This window comes from Brassica napus, chromosome C2, assembly GCF_020379485.1.
Source record: "Brassica napus cultivar Da-Ae chromosome C2, Da-Ae, whole genome shotgun sequence".
Taxonomy (NCBI): Eukaryota; Viridiplantae; Streptophyta; class Magnoliopsida; order Brassicales; family Brassicaceae; genus Brassica; species Brassica napus.
Genome location: NC_063445.1, coordinates 15,713,891 through 15,729,133, shown reverse-complemented (window position 1 = coordinate 15,729,133; position 15,243 = coordinate 15,713,891). Strand labels below are relative to the sequence as shown.

Genomic DNA, 15,243 nt, shown 5'->3' with positions numbered 1-15,243 from the left:
AAGAAGAAAAGCAGAGGAGTTTCTATATAAATCAATGGTATCCCTTAGAAGTTCTTGGCAGTGCCAACCAATTGTATCAAAAACATATGTATTGGTTTTGATTCAGTCCACAAGTTGTTGTATCAAAACAAAGAAGTTAAAGACTCGCCAGGGTTACGAAGGAAATAGACATTATGAACAGAGAGGAGATGATATCAAAGGCTGATTACAGAAGCAGAAGGGAAGCAAAAACAGAGAGGCAAAGAGATAGAGTGAGTCGAGTATGTCCGCTAGGCCTATGTGTTTGTGCATTGGTTGATGAGGATGGGGATTTTTCTGTAGCCGGAGGTTGTGGAGACTCAGTGACATCATCTGCTGTGAAAACCAGGTATGGAGGTTCTGCTGGAGGTAAGGACTTAGGATTCACAATGCTTAAGAGGCCACCGGGTTTTAAAGGGGACATGTAAGATGGAGTTTGTTTTCTGCCCAAACATTGGTTCCCTGAATAAGAGAAACAAAGTTAGGAGTTTGTGAGACATTTCGTAGTAATTTTAAACCACTTACTTTTGTATCTTGCAGCTGTGAGAGGGAACTCTGTGATGGTTCCGTTGAGACCGGCTCCAGTGATATATGTGTTTATCTCAACAGTTGCATCACAAAAAAGTCATATGGTTGGGATACAAACTCATTGTGAAAGAGTTTCACGTAAACCAGGAGCTTAGACTTCTGCAGCCTCTCCACAACATTGGTTTGCCCAGTGACAAACGAGTCAGCGACTGGAAAGACTGATGATTTTCTGAGGACAACAGCGTTAGCAAATTTCTTTATATCTTCAATAGCAGAGTCACTAATATCACCAATATTTTTTTCAATTTTGTAGACAGTCTCGTACTTGCTCTGCTTCTTGAAGTCAACAAGAACCGAGCTGTGCGTTGACTGAATCATGACCTTGGTTGTGATTGTTCCATTGCTGTAACCAGTTTCCGTGAGTGTCTCGAGAACCGCTTTAACCACGTCGAGCCCTGCTTCTCTCTCAGGTACACTGCATCCTGAAGGACAAAAAAAAGTGATTTGGCCATTAGAAGACGTCACAGTCTGGTTGCTAAAATCTTGAGTATTAACTATTAAGAGATACAAGAACTAACCTCTAAACTGATCAAAACACTTGAGAGAGAAGTGGAGTTCTTTGCCAAGTTTAGGAATTCAGAGAGTGAGATAATCCTCCCAGAATTTTTCTCATTTGGATTCCTGAACATATTGTATAATCTGTAGGGGTTCATAATCGCAGCTGCCCAAACAGATGGGAGTATATTTATGTAACTCTCAAGTACAAAGATCATGTCAAGTTATGATGTAAAGTTGTCAAGAAACGAAATATTTTGTGTTAAGTAGGAGTTGGCCAAGTGGGGAAACTTACGAGTCAAGCTCTGGATCTCAGGCCATGTGAGACTAAAAGTGTATATTCCAGGATCTGAACTAATCTCAGGAATAATTGTTGAACCATTTCTAAAAGGACTTTGGATGACCATTGTACTTTGCGTGAGATCTATCGAACTTGAGCAAAAGGGTGTACCTTCGCTTGACATTTGGACCGAGCAATCGATAACATCAGCACCATATTGGATTGCCTTCTCATATGCCAAGTCTGTACATCCAGGATAGTCCCCACTAGCACCATTTTTACTTATGACAAGAAAATCCACTGAAAGATAAACCATTTGGTAGATGACAAAGTCAATTATATTTATATTATTTGGTAAATTTTCTTTTTAAAAATCAAAGTAATTAATATCATTACCCTGTTTCGTAGCGTGTCTGCTAACATGGGAAAAGCAGTCTGAAATAAAAAGATATGAAGAGAAAATCTTGGATTTTGAGAGTAATTCCAGAAATTTTCAAGGAGAAGATATTTGTAGAAGAGATATTGCTTACCAATGGATGCAGATGCAGTTATGGGAAAATCAGAGAGCACACCATCCACAGAGAAATGGCCATTGTCCACAAAAGATAGATACTCAGACACTGGATCGAAACTGTAGTTATATGCAATATTAGCATCATTTGCAAAACCTGACACATATAGTTGTAGTCCTGCTTTGTGGGCATCGTGAACTAATGATGTAGGAGGAAGCAAGTACGGCTTGTCATCGAGTGGATATATGTACGATTTGGGAACAAGAATTCCTGAAGCAAACTTCTTGACATGAGCTAGGTTACTTAAGATAGAACCATATGTTCGCTTTGTTGTCTGCTCGAATTCTTCTTTCCCAAGAAACTGGAACACCAAACTCGGCCCTTTACGCCCGAAACGGCGAGCAATTTTTCTAAAGAAATTCACTTCAGGGGAAGAGATGTAGTCAATGGAAACAGTTCTCGAAGCTGATATCAGAAAACTGCTTATGCTCAGATTATGTTGAGCATAGAACGCATCGTTCTGAACATTTAACCAAAAACTTTCTGGTTTTATCTGCACGGATACATCTTGAACCGTTAAAATCGCATATATTCCGTCGAATTTTTCTAATCTGGAAAATATTCCTCGGATCACTGCAAACATGTTAAAACAGAAATGACATTCGTGAATAGTAACAAGATAAATACAAATTATGTTTTTACAGAAAGGTAGTTTTTTTTTTTGAAGATAAAAGGGTTAAACCCGAGTCTATTAAAGACACAGAACTAACCCCGGGTATAGGTACAATCCACGGATAGACCCTCTCCTGGGCATTCAAATGAGCCAAAAGCAATAGCTCATATCCGTGTGGTCAGCGGAGTTCGAACCAGGTTTTGCCGTATTGGGTTTATTCCCTCAAGCGCCACTGGACTAACATCGCTGGTTCACGGAAAGGTAGTTGAGTCATAAATACTTACAAGAAACATTCTTGAGATCCCTCAAGGCGAAATCAATGGTGAACCAACCCTGAATAGTGACTCCATTAACCGGGTAAGATTTTTGGCGATTTGGGTAAACATATCCAATACTTGAAGCATTGTTCAATTTTAAATCAGGGAAGCAAATCCCATGTCCATCTTTGGTTAGCTGAACATCACACCATAGAACAGCACCGGCTACACTTGTCTGCATTGCGTTGTTGTAAGCATCGATACTTGAATCTGGAAACAATCCAGAAAACCCACCACGAGCAATCACAAGTGGAGCATCACCTGGTAAGAAACAGAAAAGTAGTCACAACCTCTTCTACTGCATATATGTTCTACTTTCTCTAGGTTTTTCCTATTTTTCTTGGAGATTCATGCAAAGAAACTAACAAATAGATAGAAAGTGAGAGAAGTCTAACCACTGAGAGTCTGCCATGGACTTTTTGATCTTTTAGCATCAATTTGAGCCGCAAACAACTGAATCAGAACAACACTACTGAGTAGAACTGTTGAAGCTCGCATTGTTGGATTACCAATCCGGGAAGTCACTGGTAACTTCTTTGTTTTCAAATACAGAGAATCAAGAGTTTTTTTTCTAATAAAATGGCTTTTTAGGTGACTCTGGAAGTCGTCTCGTCCTTCAATATTTTAATAAACACAAATTTTCTTTTTCTTTTTTTCTTTTTAATATGAATAAGAAAGTAGAAAACCCAAAACAAATGAATCATATTCGTCATTTACCCGATCAGCAGCTATAAAAATAGAGAATATTACGCCCAATGTCACTTTCCCACTTATTAATATCACTTTAAGTCACATGTTTATACTAGGACACTTTTTCACAACCACCTGTTGAGATCTAACCTAACCTTTCTAGTTCATGTTCAACCATCACCTGACCAACTTAACAAATAAATGGGCGGGATTGATTTACAGCCATAGATTTAGTGCAATTTTGGACGGCCTAGATCTAATGTTATAGATCATGACAAAACTGATATATCTCCTATACAGATCTAATGTTATTTTGATTTTATTAGACTCATCTCTGCTCCTTTGTCATCGTTCTTTTTTTTTTTTTTGGAATCTCTACAAACCAAATTTTTTTTATCATTAATCTGTTGGTTTCCCAGATCGGAAAAATCTAATGGGTAGAGAGAGCATTTGACTTAGAGAGAGGAAGGAAGAAGATGAGTTGTGCTCAAGTCAATATCAAGAACAAAGAAGCGTTACGCACACTCTGTTTACGCTATGACTCTCACAAACACCGGAGCTGCTCTCAGCATTACGCTCATGCCGAGTTCTAGCTAGTCTCTTCTCACTCTTCTTCATTCGAGGCCGCCACAATCGGTAACATTCCCTCAATTGCCACCGTCATGTCTTCTTCTTCTACAGCTGCGATGATCTGAAATGTCAAGAGACAGAAGAAGAAAGGATCAAAAGGGGATGGTTTCTCTACTGGGGAGGGAGTTTAAGAAACAGAGTGCTTAAGCTTGCAGATTTTGGTGTTCAATGATTGTAAAGTTTCGATCTTGGCCTCAATGTTAGTTTCTCTTTCATGTGACTGAGAGTCTACTAATGTTTGTCACAATTTTCGAATTTATCCTTCTTGTAAAGTTTCGATCTTGAATCAAAAAACCTAATGTTTTGCTCTGTGGAGTATTGAGATATTGTGTAATATAACATCAAGTACATATGTACACCAGATCATGTATACAACAAAATTGCACAAATCCATGCGTACAACCAAATCGAAGACAGCCACTGGAATTTCTCCATAGACAAACATCACATGACAAGGATTGTGCCTCTTCGTATTGGCATACCCTTGACCTTTCTTATCCATGCTAAGCTCAACTCACCTTTCTTATACATGCTAAGCTCAACATTACCCTTGTACACATATACAATTACCAACATGTACGAATCATGGTTACTCGGTTCTCTCGTACACAACACTCAATGTCCATTCATTCTTTTTATTGCGTGTACAAATTCTACAGTCCGATTTCACCTGTTTTAAAACAGTTTACATTCACATTCTTGGGCTCAAGCTTACTAAACATCATTTACTCTCACCTCTTGCAGGTTGTCCACCTCACCTTTCTTATCCATGCTAAGCTCCACATTATCCCTTGTACACATGTACAACTACCAACATGTACGAATCATGGTTACTCGGTTCTCTCGTAAACAACAATCAATGTCCACTCATTCTTTTTATTACGTGTACAAATTCTACAGTCCGATTTCACCTGTTTTTCAAACAATTTACATTCACATGACTGACCTCAATCTTACAAAATATCATTCACTTTCACCTCTTATGTTCAAATACACACATTCCTTACATTTACACATATTTCGATGTTACAACCCACTCGTGCAGCTAGCTATGGTCGTACCTATTGTCATCTACTAAAATTGGCATTCTAAAGTACGTGCTAACCCGTCTTTGCTTCAACACATGCCCTTCCCCTGCATTGGTTGTCGAAGCAGCCCCCTGCTTCTTTCTATTCTTTTCTGCCTTACGCTCCTGGTGATTGTACAGAACCTCTTTTGCATCACCCCATTACCACTTGGACTTCTTGAAGTTATGTCCGCCTACAATAAGCCCAACCATATATTCCACTTTCCTATCTTCTATCTCATCTTCCCATTTCCCCACCCATATGACTTGTTTGTGCCAATCTCCATCACCGGCTGCACAATAAGCTGCACCCAAAAAAATATAAGCATATTAGCATACCAACCCGTACACGTGTGCAGCACCATAGTGCACTAAACACACTTGTACACAGTTACCCTTACACCTTTAACTCCCATAACGCATAGAATCAAATGCAAACCAATTACACCTTTACCTCTGAGCCGGTAAATCGAACAGCTTGCCAAAGTAGGAACCCAAAATCCGATCCATCTCAAGCGTACCTCGAAGGACATCCCTCACAAAGACGAGGTATTCCAGTGTCGAGTAGACATTCAGTCGCTTGCTAGGGTATCAGTCCCTCGCAAATAGCCACTCCGGCAATCTCCTATCGGGGCCATCCCCTTTATTTCCCTCCTCTGTAAATCGAGATATATTGCATCAAACATAGGATAACACTGGTACCAACGCTCATTTTAACCACAAAACATCTAACAAAACCCTAGAATCCCAAACACCCACGATTGAGAACAGTTTTAAAACTCATCGGCTGCAGGTTCTTGGTTCTTGCCCTGCTCGTCTCCGTCTCGTCGTCATTTCAGTATCTCCTAAAGCCTCCACTCAAATCTCGTCGGAAACGCTTTCCCTGTCGCCTTCGTCGGAGCAAACAGAGAGAGCTCTTGGATCTGTGTTCGCGAAAATGAAAACGGTTTGCTCCCCCTTCGTACCCTAAAGGAAATTAAAAAAAAAACATTTTCTTACGGAACCCAACCCCAAGACCCAAATCAGATTTAATTTTTGAATTTCAAAACCCAAAAAAGTTCTAAAGACCAAACCTAACTAAACCCACTCTAGTTTGCCTTTACAAGGGTAATATGGTATACAACCACATAATAAGTGTCTTAGCAGTCCAATGTGACTTTTCATGATAGACAAAGTGCGAATGTGACCCACTACGTAAATCACTCATAAAAATAACCTCTGCCCTTCGTTTTTGTTACTTTTTCCAAACCTTTGTTGATATTACATAAAAGCCAGTTCTTCCGGAAAATCTTCACGGTTATATGAGAAGGACGTGTTGGCAAACCTATACCATACTATCTCCAAAATCGTTTGTCTTTATACGTTTAACTTATCCACCATGGGGAAGCTAAAAGACTAGAAAAGTCAGAAATTTGATTAGATTTTCAACCGGCAACGTCAAAGACTCAAGTTAAAACTGGAAAGTATCTTAATGAAGTATACACCAGATATTCGAAAACTGGAAGGTATCATAATGAAGCGAGCATATGGTCTGATTGCCAAAACTATAATTGCCTTAGACTAGACAAGTCATGTAATATATTGCTTCCCTGTCCAAATCTATTGCACAAGTACAAAATTTATCGTTTCTTGCTGTACAACTAATTATATCAATCTATATTATTAAAAGAGAAGTACTCATTTGAAAATGTTCTTACTTCATTGATTAAACTCTTTTTTTTTGCTTGTCTTTTTCAGTTGCATTTATGAAATATTCTAAAATGAATAAAACTGCCTAATTTATTACTTGTCTTTTCAGTTACATTAATGAAATATGCTTAAATGAATTTAAACTTCCTATTTTATTGTTTGTCTTTTTCAGTTACCTTAATGAAATATCCTTAAATAAATTTAGACATAATGTCATTTAATCAACCAAAAAAACTCATGAGTTATCCTTATGTGCATAATTTTAATAATTGAGATTTTTAAAAACGTGCATCATTAAAATGTTACCTAAAACATGCAGCACTAATATATAACATGCATCAATAAAACTAGAATTTGACTCACACAACTGTACAGATATTATTTTCAGTTGATTAAATTTAAAAATAATTATTTATTCAAAACATATTTAAGAATGGCTATGTTTTTAAAAATTATATGGTATTATTTGCTCATAACTCATTTGTCATTTGATAAATTGTTAGAAAGAAAATTTTAGCATAATATAACTCATTTGTCATTTGCTAAATTTATGGTTTTTATTTATATTTTTTATTATTTAATTATAATATTTTCATTTTATATTTGAAAGATAAATGAATTTTCTTTCAAACAATATTTTTGTAAATGTATTTTTTTAAAAATAATCAATTAAAATTGTTATTATCATTGAATATCATTATTTTTGACATAATTTTAGTTTTCGTTTACATCAAAACTTATCATATTTTAGGATAATTTTAATTTAAAATGTAATTTTCATATTTTTCAAACAAATTCTAAAAATATTTTTTAAATATTTTGTTATAATTTTTAAAAAAATATTGAGTTACATTTCAAATAAAAAGGTAAAGATATTAAAAATATTATAATTAAAATATGTAAAATTTAATATAGTTTTAAGGAAATAGTCAAAATAAAAAAAATTACACATAAAATAATCATGATTTTTGTTAACTGGGCGTATCATTATTTATATGATATCGCACACGAAAGAAAAATTTCTGTTTTTAAAATTATCTAATTAACTCTATACTCATTTTTTTATATGATCTCACACATTCGTAAAAAAAATAGATAGTTTAAGATGCAAAAAAAAAATTTACTTAATGAATATAATATGAACGAATATTACAAATACATTATTTCATAAAATAAATAATTAAAAATTGAAAATTCATATCCGCGCTGTCAACGTCTAGTGCGTTATTAAAAAAATAATGAAGAGACTACTTCAAGAGTTCAGTAATAAAGCTATTAAAGAAAAGCTTATATATTAAAATCTACTATTGTTTTTTTTTTTTTTATCTATATGGTGTAAGGGCTTAGAAAACTATTATACCATGAATAAAATAATGAATGGTGATTTCCTCAAATAGAGAATTTTCAAATGATAAGTCTTTGAATGTTTGGCATCGAGAAAAACAAGAAGAATCTGAGATCTTTTGAAGTAAACTAATACTGACATGTCAAGTCTCCACTTCTGTCACTATATGACTTGACTTGGTCCTCATGTTTATGTTTATTTATCTCTTTAAATCACATCCACTGTTTACAGACCTAACCCAAACTCCCAATTCCTCTGTTCAAAGATAGCAAACAAATCATGTATCGTCTCCCCACTTCGTGTATGATCTTGTTCTTCATCTTCTACAGGTTTCACCAAATTCTTTGTGCTTCAAGTGAAAAAGAAATTGGGAGGTGTGACGCTCTGTTCCAGTGCGGGGACGTCACCGCTGGCTTCCCATTCTCAGGTAGGAATCGTCCAGAAGTTTGCGGTCATCCATTACTGCGGCTTCACTGCATCAATAACATCACCTCTTTAATCATCTCAAACCAAGAGTTCTATGTTCTGAAAATAAATAAAACATCTAACACTCTTACACTTGCCAGACCAGACCTTTTAGGTTCCTTTTGCTCCTCTACCTTCACCAAGGCAACCTTGCCCACAGAAATTTTCGAACTGTCGCCAACCTACAAGAGCGTCAATGTATTCTACCTCTGCGACCCTTTTCTTTCTTACCCTTCGAGCTCTAAATGACTAAATGTCCTGAGATAGGTCCGATCTCAATTTCTGAAAAACCTGAATATAATAACACCTGCCGAGAGAGTTTCACCGTAAACCTTCCAACGAGTTTTCTTCCAGAAGAGAAAGAGTTAAATATGACACACTTGGAAAGTGCTCTTAGAGAAGGGTTTGAGGTGAAGGTGAATATCGATGAGAATGCTTGTCAAGAATGTTTATCCTCTCATGCTTTATGTGGCTTCGACCAAACCTTTCCATCAGGAGTTAAATGCGCTCCACTCTATCCTCCTGATGGTAAGTTTCTTATGCATAACTATCATTTCATATCTATTTTTATTGAGCTTCTTGTGGCTCACAGATTGAAACTGAAATTGGTAGATTTCCAATATATCAAACAAGAAACATTTACCCTCCAAGACACATTATGAGTTATCAATTACATATAAAGACACATTGAGTTAAGAGAACACTTTCTTATGTTCATTTGTCTGAATTGCCCTTCAACTAAAAAGAAGATGTCATAACATGTGTCAAAATTATTTTCAATATAATTCCATTTAACTTTCACCTTTTAGTTTCATATTTTTTAATTCCCTAAACTTAATCATGCCTCCATCTATCGTCATCTTCATCTCTCATCTTTCGTATCCTTCTAAATATTCTTCTACTTCACTAAATTTGTAGATTTTTTTTTTTATAATTCTAAATTACTAATTTTTGTTGTCGAATCTTTATCTTTCACCACTTTATTTTTTAAATCTCGAATTCATGGAAACTTCAGATTGGGAGCTAAGGAAAGTCGATTCTGAAATTTCAGCTTGGGTGATTCTAGATCTTCGCCGACGAATACATCCAAGGTTTGCTTCTAATTGAACTATGAGAATTTCATCTACAAATTTTTTTCCTCTTTCATCCTTGTTTCTAATTGATATACAAGAAGATAAGAAATAAATAAAGTTTTGATTTTCTTCTTAAGCAGACAGCAAAGCCGATGTATCTCCTGCAACATTTGATTCACATGTCGCCCATCCTTTTCATGTCCATCAATTTCCTTGTCCACAAATGAACTATCCACAAAGCTGTCTTGGATCTAAGTTTGATTCACATGTCGCCCATCCTTTTCAGTGGATTAGCTCGTGATTTTCCGTGGATGAACTTGGGATTCGACGTGGATGAACTCGAGGTAGTTGCCTTGGATCTAAGTTTTTTATCTCTTCATGGTGGCTTCTGTTGCAGAGAGAAAGCTCTAAAAGAAACAATGGTCAAATTACTCTATTTTACACATATAGTCCTCCCATTTTTGGATTTTTGCAATTTGACCCCAACATTCTTTAATTTACTTATAGATCCTCTTGATTTCGTCTCAAACTTTTAATTATGTACTTTACGTAAGAATAATTTTCTTATCAACTCATATCCACACTTGCTATGTCCATTAAATATTATTTAATAAAATAAAAATTTATAAAATATCAAAAATATATATATGGATACAAATATATTTTGTCCATAGAAACTTGTCCACAAAAACATTATAACATTTTTGTGTCCACATAAATTATGTCCACAGAAGCTTGTCTACATAAATTACGTCCATTGAATTGCGTCCACACAAAAAGCTTAATCCCTTTCTCTCTTTCAAAACGTCACAATACAATATGTTCTCTAGATGGATTATCTTCAAACAAACAACACAAACCCTAGATAGATTAAACTTCAAACACGATCTTTGTCTACAATAACATGTTCACAAACAGTCATAGTTACACAACTATAATTGTAAGAGCTTGTCCATAAGAACAGGTCCACTACAAACTTGTTTATAAGAACACATTCACATGACTCTTGTCCACAACATATATATCCACCAGAAAACTGTCCACAATGTTAACACTCGTCCACAATTCGTCTATCCATATAACACTCGTCCACAATTCATCTGTCCACATAACACTCGTCCACAAAGACGTATCCATAAAAAAATGTTACAAAAACCTGTCTCCAATCCATGCTACAACTTCTTTATTTTATTCATGATTGATAAAAGAGAGAGACATCAAGTATAAGAACATAGTTGTTGTCCTTTTATTGGTAGAAAACTATAATTTGAGGATTGTGAAGCAGAAGTAGAGAAATAAAATTTATTGGGGTCTAAACTGCACAACTGAAAGTTTGGTGTTAATTTAAGAGGACATTTCTGCAAAACAATCGAAAGAAATCAAAAAGTGAAGGACCAAATCTGAAAATTATTGAAAATCCACCATTGTTGCTTGATCTCTTATGTGACGAGACAGAGACAGCGATGATGAGCACGACGAGGCTTGAATCCGAGCATGACACCGTCGGCAGAGCAAGACGACGGAGATGGTCTGGTGGCCTGAGACAGACGCGACGAGCTGCGGCGGAAAAGAGAGAGCTCAAGACAGGTTAATCACGGAGGATATGAAGCATACGCAACAAAGGAGGTTTGCGGTTGAGAACTGTTGGTTGGAGTACAGTGGCTGGAGATTGTAATGGGAGAGAAGCCGCCAAGCTTGGTTGCCACGAGTTGCAGTCGAAGGTGAGAAGATCCACGAAGAAAATGAATCAAGTGAAGCTTGCGACAGAGACAGAAGATATTTCAGTTTGGAAAAAAACATTAATAATCCAACTATTTTCCTAACTTAACTAACTAGAAGAAAGTAACTAATTCTTTTTTTTTTGCTAACTACACGTAAAGCTAAAGGGCATAATGGTCAAAAAAAGATCTTAGTTTCATGAATTGTGTGCTTCAGACATAATGTGTCCTTTTATGAAAGAAAAAAGACAAATGTGTCTTTGAGAGTAACTCACTCATCAAACAACTAGTAAGCTATTTGTCTAAGTGGTCTCTGTTTTGATCTCCCTCAGTTAATTTTCATACAAGATATAAACATAACAGGATATTAGTCCGGCTCCCCCGTAATTGACATTAACTTAGCATTTAGTGAAGCCTTTGCGGTTATCATATTTTGTAAACTGGATTCTATCCTTTTGTTGGGTAATTTAGTGTAACTAAGACTTTTATTAATACTCTGGCTGCTCTTTGTGATTCTAAGTTTCTAACTTGGGTAATTTCAGCTGATGACATTCGCAGACGTTGTAGTGCCTCGTTTAGCTGTGGGGATCAAAAAGATCTCATGTACCCTTTCTGGATTCCTGGTAGGGAAGATTGCGGCCACCCTGACTTCAAGCTAGAATGCAACGCAAGTTTCGCAGAGCTTACAATCTTCTCTGTCAAGTTCAGAATCTTAGAGATGGACTATAGTTCTCGTGTCATAAGACTTTCAAGATCGGATTATATCGGGAATATTTGTCCGCTAAACCCAGTAAGTGCGCCATTTGACGAAAATGTGATCCCATTCTCTCCGGACACCGAAATGCTGACAATTTATTACGACTGCCGCACAGAGCTTTCACAGTCTGTTTCTACTTATGTTGGAGAGATTTCTTGTCATGATGATGTGCGGAGTTACTATGTAACTAGAAACCTCTCTTCCCCTTTGCTTAGCGGGGTTAGAGGCCTTATAAATGACTTCAAGGGTATTTGCAGAAGAAATGTCAGTATTCCTGCATCTAGACCCGCACTGGATACACTAGAGAGAACACCGACTCCAGATAATCTGAAGAAGGCTCTTGAAGAAGGTTTTGATCTTGCATTTAACGAAGATTGTTCCTTGTGCATGGTCTCTTGGGGTGCATGTGGATACACTCAGATTTCAAGCAGATTCGTTTGCTATTGTGACGGTTGGGTTCATACCAATATATGTGATCATCTCTTTTGGGGTAAGATCTCTTGCTTACATGTTTCTTGTACCAGAACCACCTCTTTCGAAAAATTCTGTCAATTCCAATTAATGTTTTAAAAATCAGAGACCTTGATTGGTTTTGTAGCTGCCACCCGCAAACACTGCGGGCTGGTAGTGTTGCTGATGTTTAAAAGTTAAAACAATCACATAACTTTGTCATCCGTTTGTACTGTTCCGAACTTCTCAAAATTTAAAGCTTGTTCTTTCTAATGTTTATATGGTTGTTGGTTGATAAATTAAAAGTTTTAAACTATTTTCATAACAACTTTAAACTAAAACAATCTCTATCAAAAATATTAACCACTAATATATAAGATATATAGAAATCAAATGAAATATTAAAAATATAATAATAGTATTTATAAGAGAAACATGTTTTTATTATTGTCGAAACTGAAAAACAACAAAAACATATCATTATTATTAATTATATTTTATAAATATATAGTATTTTAATACTGATAATTTTTATTAAACATCTAATGTATGTACTAATCAATCAATCATAATTATTTTGTACCGCAAACCCGTTTCCTAACCGCCAGTCGTATGAATCATTTAATAACGCTTGAAACTGTAATCACTTGCATTTGTACTCCCACACATGCATTCACAATCGTTGTGTTTAAACTAGTCATATTCTAGATTATTTTAAAACGAATCAAATTTGTGTAAATCAATAATTTAAATCTGATAAATTAAGTAACATTAAAATAGATTATAACTAGTTTAATTATATCATATTCACTATCAAGTTATCCATATCTTTTCTCTCTTACCTTGATCGTTTTTAGTATATTTACTTTTTCATCAAAGTAAGTTTCTAGTTAAATATATATATTTTTTAAAATAATATAAATGTAAAATATTGAATAAATTAATGAATAATTTGTCAACTAATAAAGTAATAAGCCCTTAAGCTCCTAATATTTCGCATATTATACATTTTTTTCCGCATATTATACATTGATTCGAAACTTTCCTAATGCGGTTATATTTGATGCAGGGTTTTCTATTAAAGCGAAACTAGGTACTCACCTTTCTCCTTTTCTTTCAATAAACCTGATTTGATTCCCATATACCATACGGCAACATCTTAATTTTATTATCAAAACTTTGGATTGTTTTCGTCTTAGGATTCGGAGTTGTTTTTTGGGGATCAGTGGTCAGCTTATTTTTGGTAGGAATCTTCTATGTCATGTGGTGCACAAAGAAGACATCAGACGATCTTAGACAACACGATCTAAAGGCCCTTATTCCACTGAAACAGTATAGCTACGCGCAAGTAAAGATAATTACAAAGTCATTCGTTGAAAGGGTTGGGAAAGGCGGATTTGGAACAGTTTACAGAGGAACCCTTTGTGATGGTCGTAGTGTTGCAGTGAAGATCTTGAAAGACTCAAAGGGAAATGGGGAAGACTTCATCAATGAAGTTGCGAGCATAAGCAAAACTTCTCATGTCAACATTGTAGACCTACTTGGATTCTGCGTTGAAGGTTCAAAGAGAGCAATTCTCTATGAATTTCTTGAAAATGGATCGCTTGATAGGTTTATCTCCAAAAATGCTTCAATGAGTTTGGATTGGATGACATTACACAATATCTCTTTAGGAATTGCTCGAGGTCTGGAGTACTTGCACCATGGCTGCAAAGCAAGGATTGTACATTTTGACATAAAACCACATAATATACTGTTAGACGAAAATCTTTGCCCAAAAGTTTCAGACTTTGGCCTTGCTAAGCTCTGCAAGAAGAAGGAAAGTATCTTGTCACTACTGGGCACAAGAGGAACGATAGGGTACATTGCACCTGAAGTGTTTTCAAGAATGTATGGTAGCGTTTCCCACAAGTCAGATGTGTACAGCTATGGTATGCTAGTCCTTGAGATGATTGGAGCAAGGAACAAAGAACGAGCTGATCAAAACTCTGCATCAAACGCAAGTTCAATGTACTTTCCAGATTGGATATATGAGGATCTGGAGAAAGGAGAGAATGAAAGGCTTAAGGGGAGTGGAATCATCAGCGAAGAGGAGGAGATAGCAAAGAAGATGACACTGGTGGGTTTGTGGTGTATTCAGTCATCTCCATCAGATCGTCCACCGATGAACAGAGTGGTAGAGATGATGGAAGGAAACTTGGACGCTCTCGAAGTCCCACCTAGGCCTGTTTTGCAAATTCCCCCAGCTCCTCTTCAGGATTCTTCTACACTTTCTGAGGATGTTTCTGCTTCAACAGAAGTATAATCCATGAATATCACATAAAGAAAGAATATATAAACGTACTAAAATAGTAGTATGTTTCAAAGCTCTCATTTAAGATATTACTTTTTGTTTTTGACCGCTCCAAAAAAATATCTACATTGTTTATATAAACCCATCATACTTTCAAATATATCAGCTATCCCATTATATGGCA

General features: G+C 35.8%; 2 pseudogenes; one reads left to right on the top strand and one right to left on the bottom strand.

Annotated features, from left to right (window-relative positions):
• On the bottom strand, nucleotides 1-6,952 carry LOC106422366 (annotated as a pseudogene).
• A 1,351-nt stretch (nucleotides 6,953-8,303) lies between these two features.
• On the top strand, nucleotides 8,304-15,243 carry LOC106435312 (annotated as a pseudogene).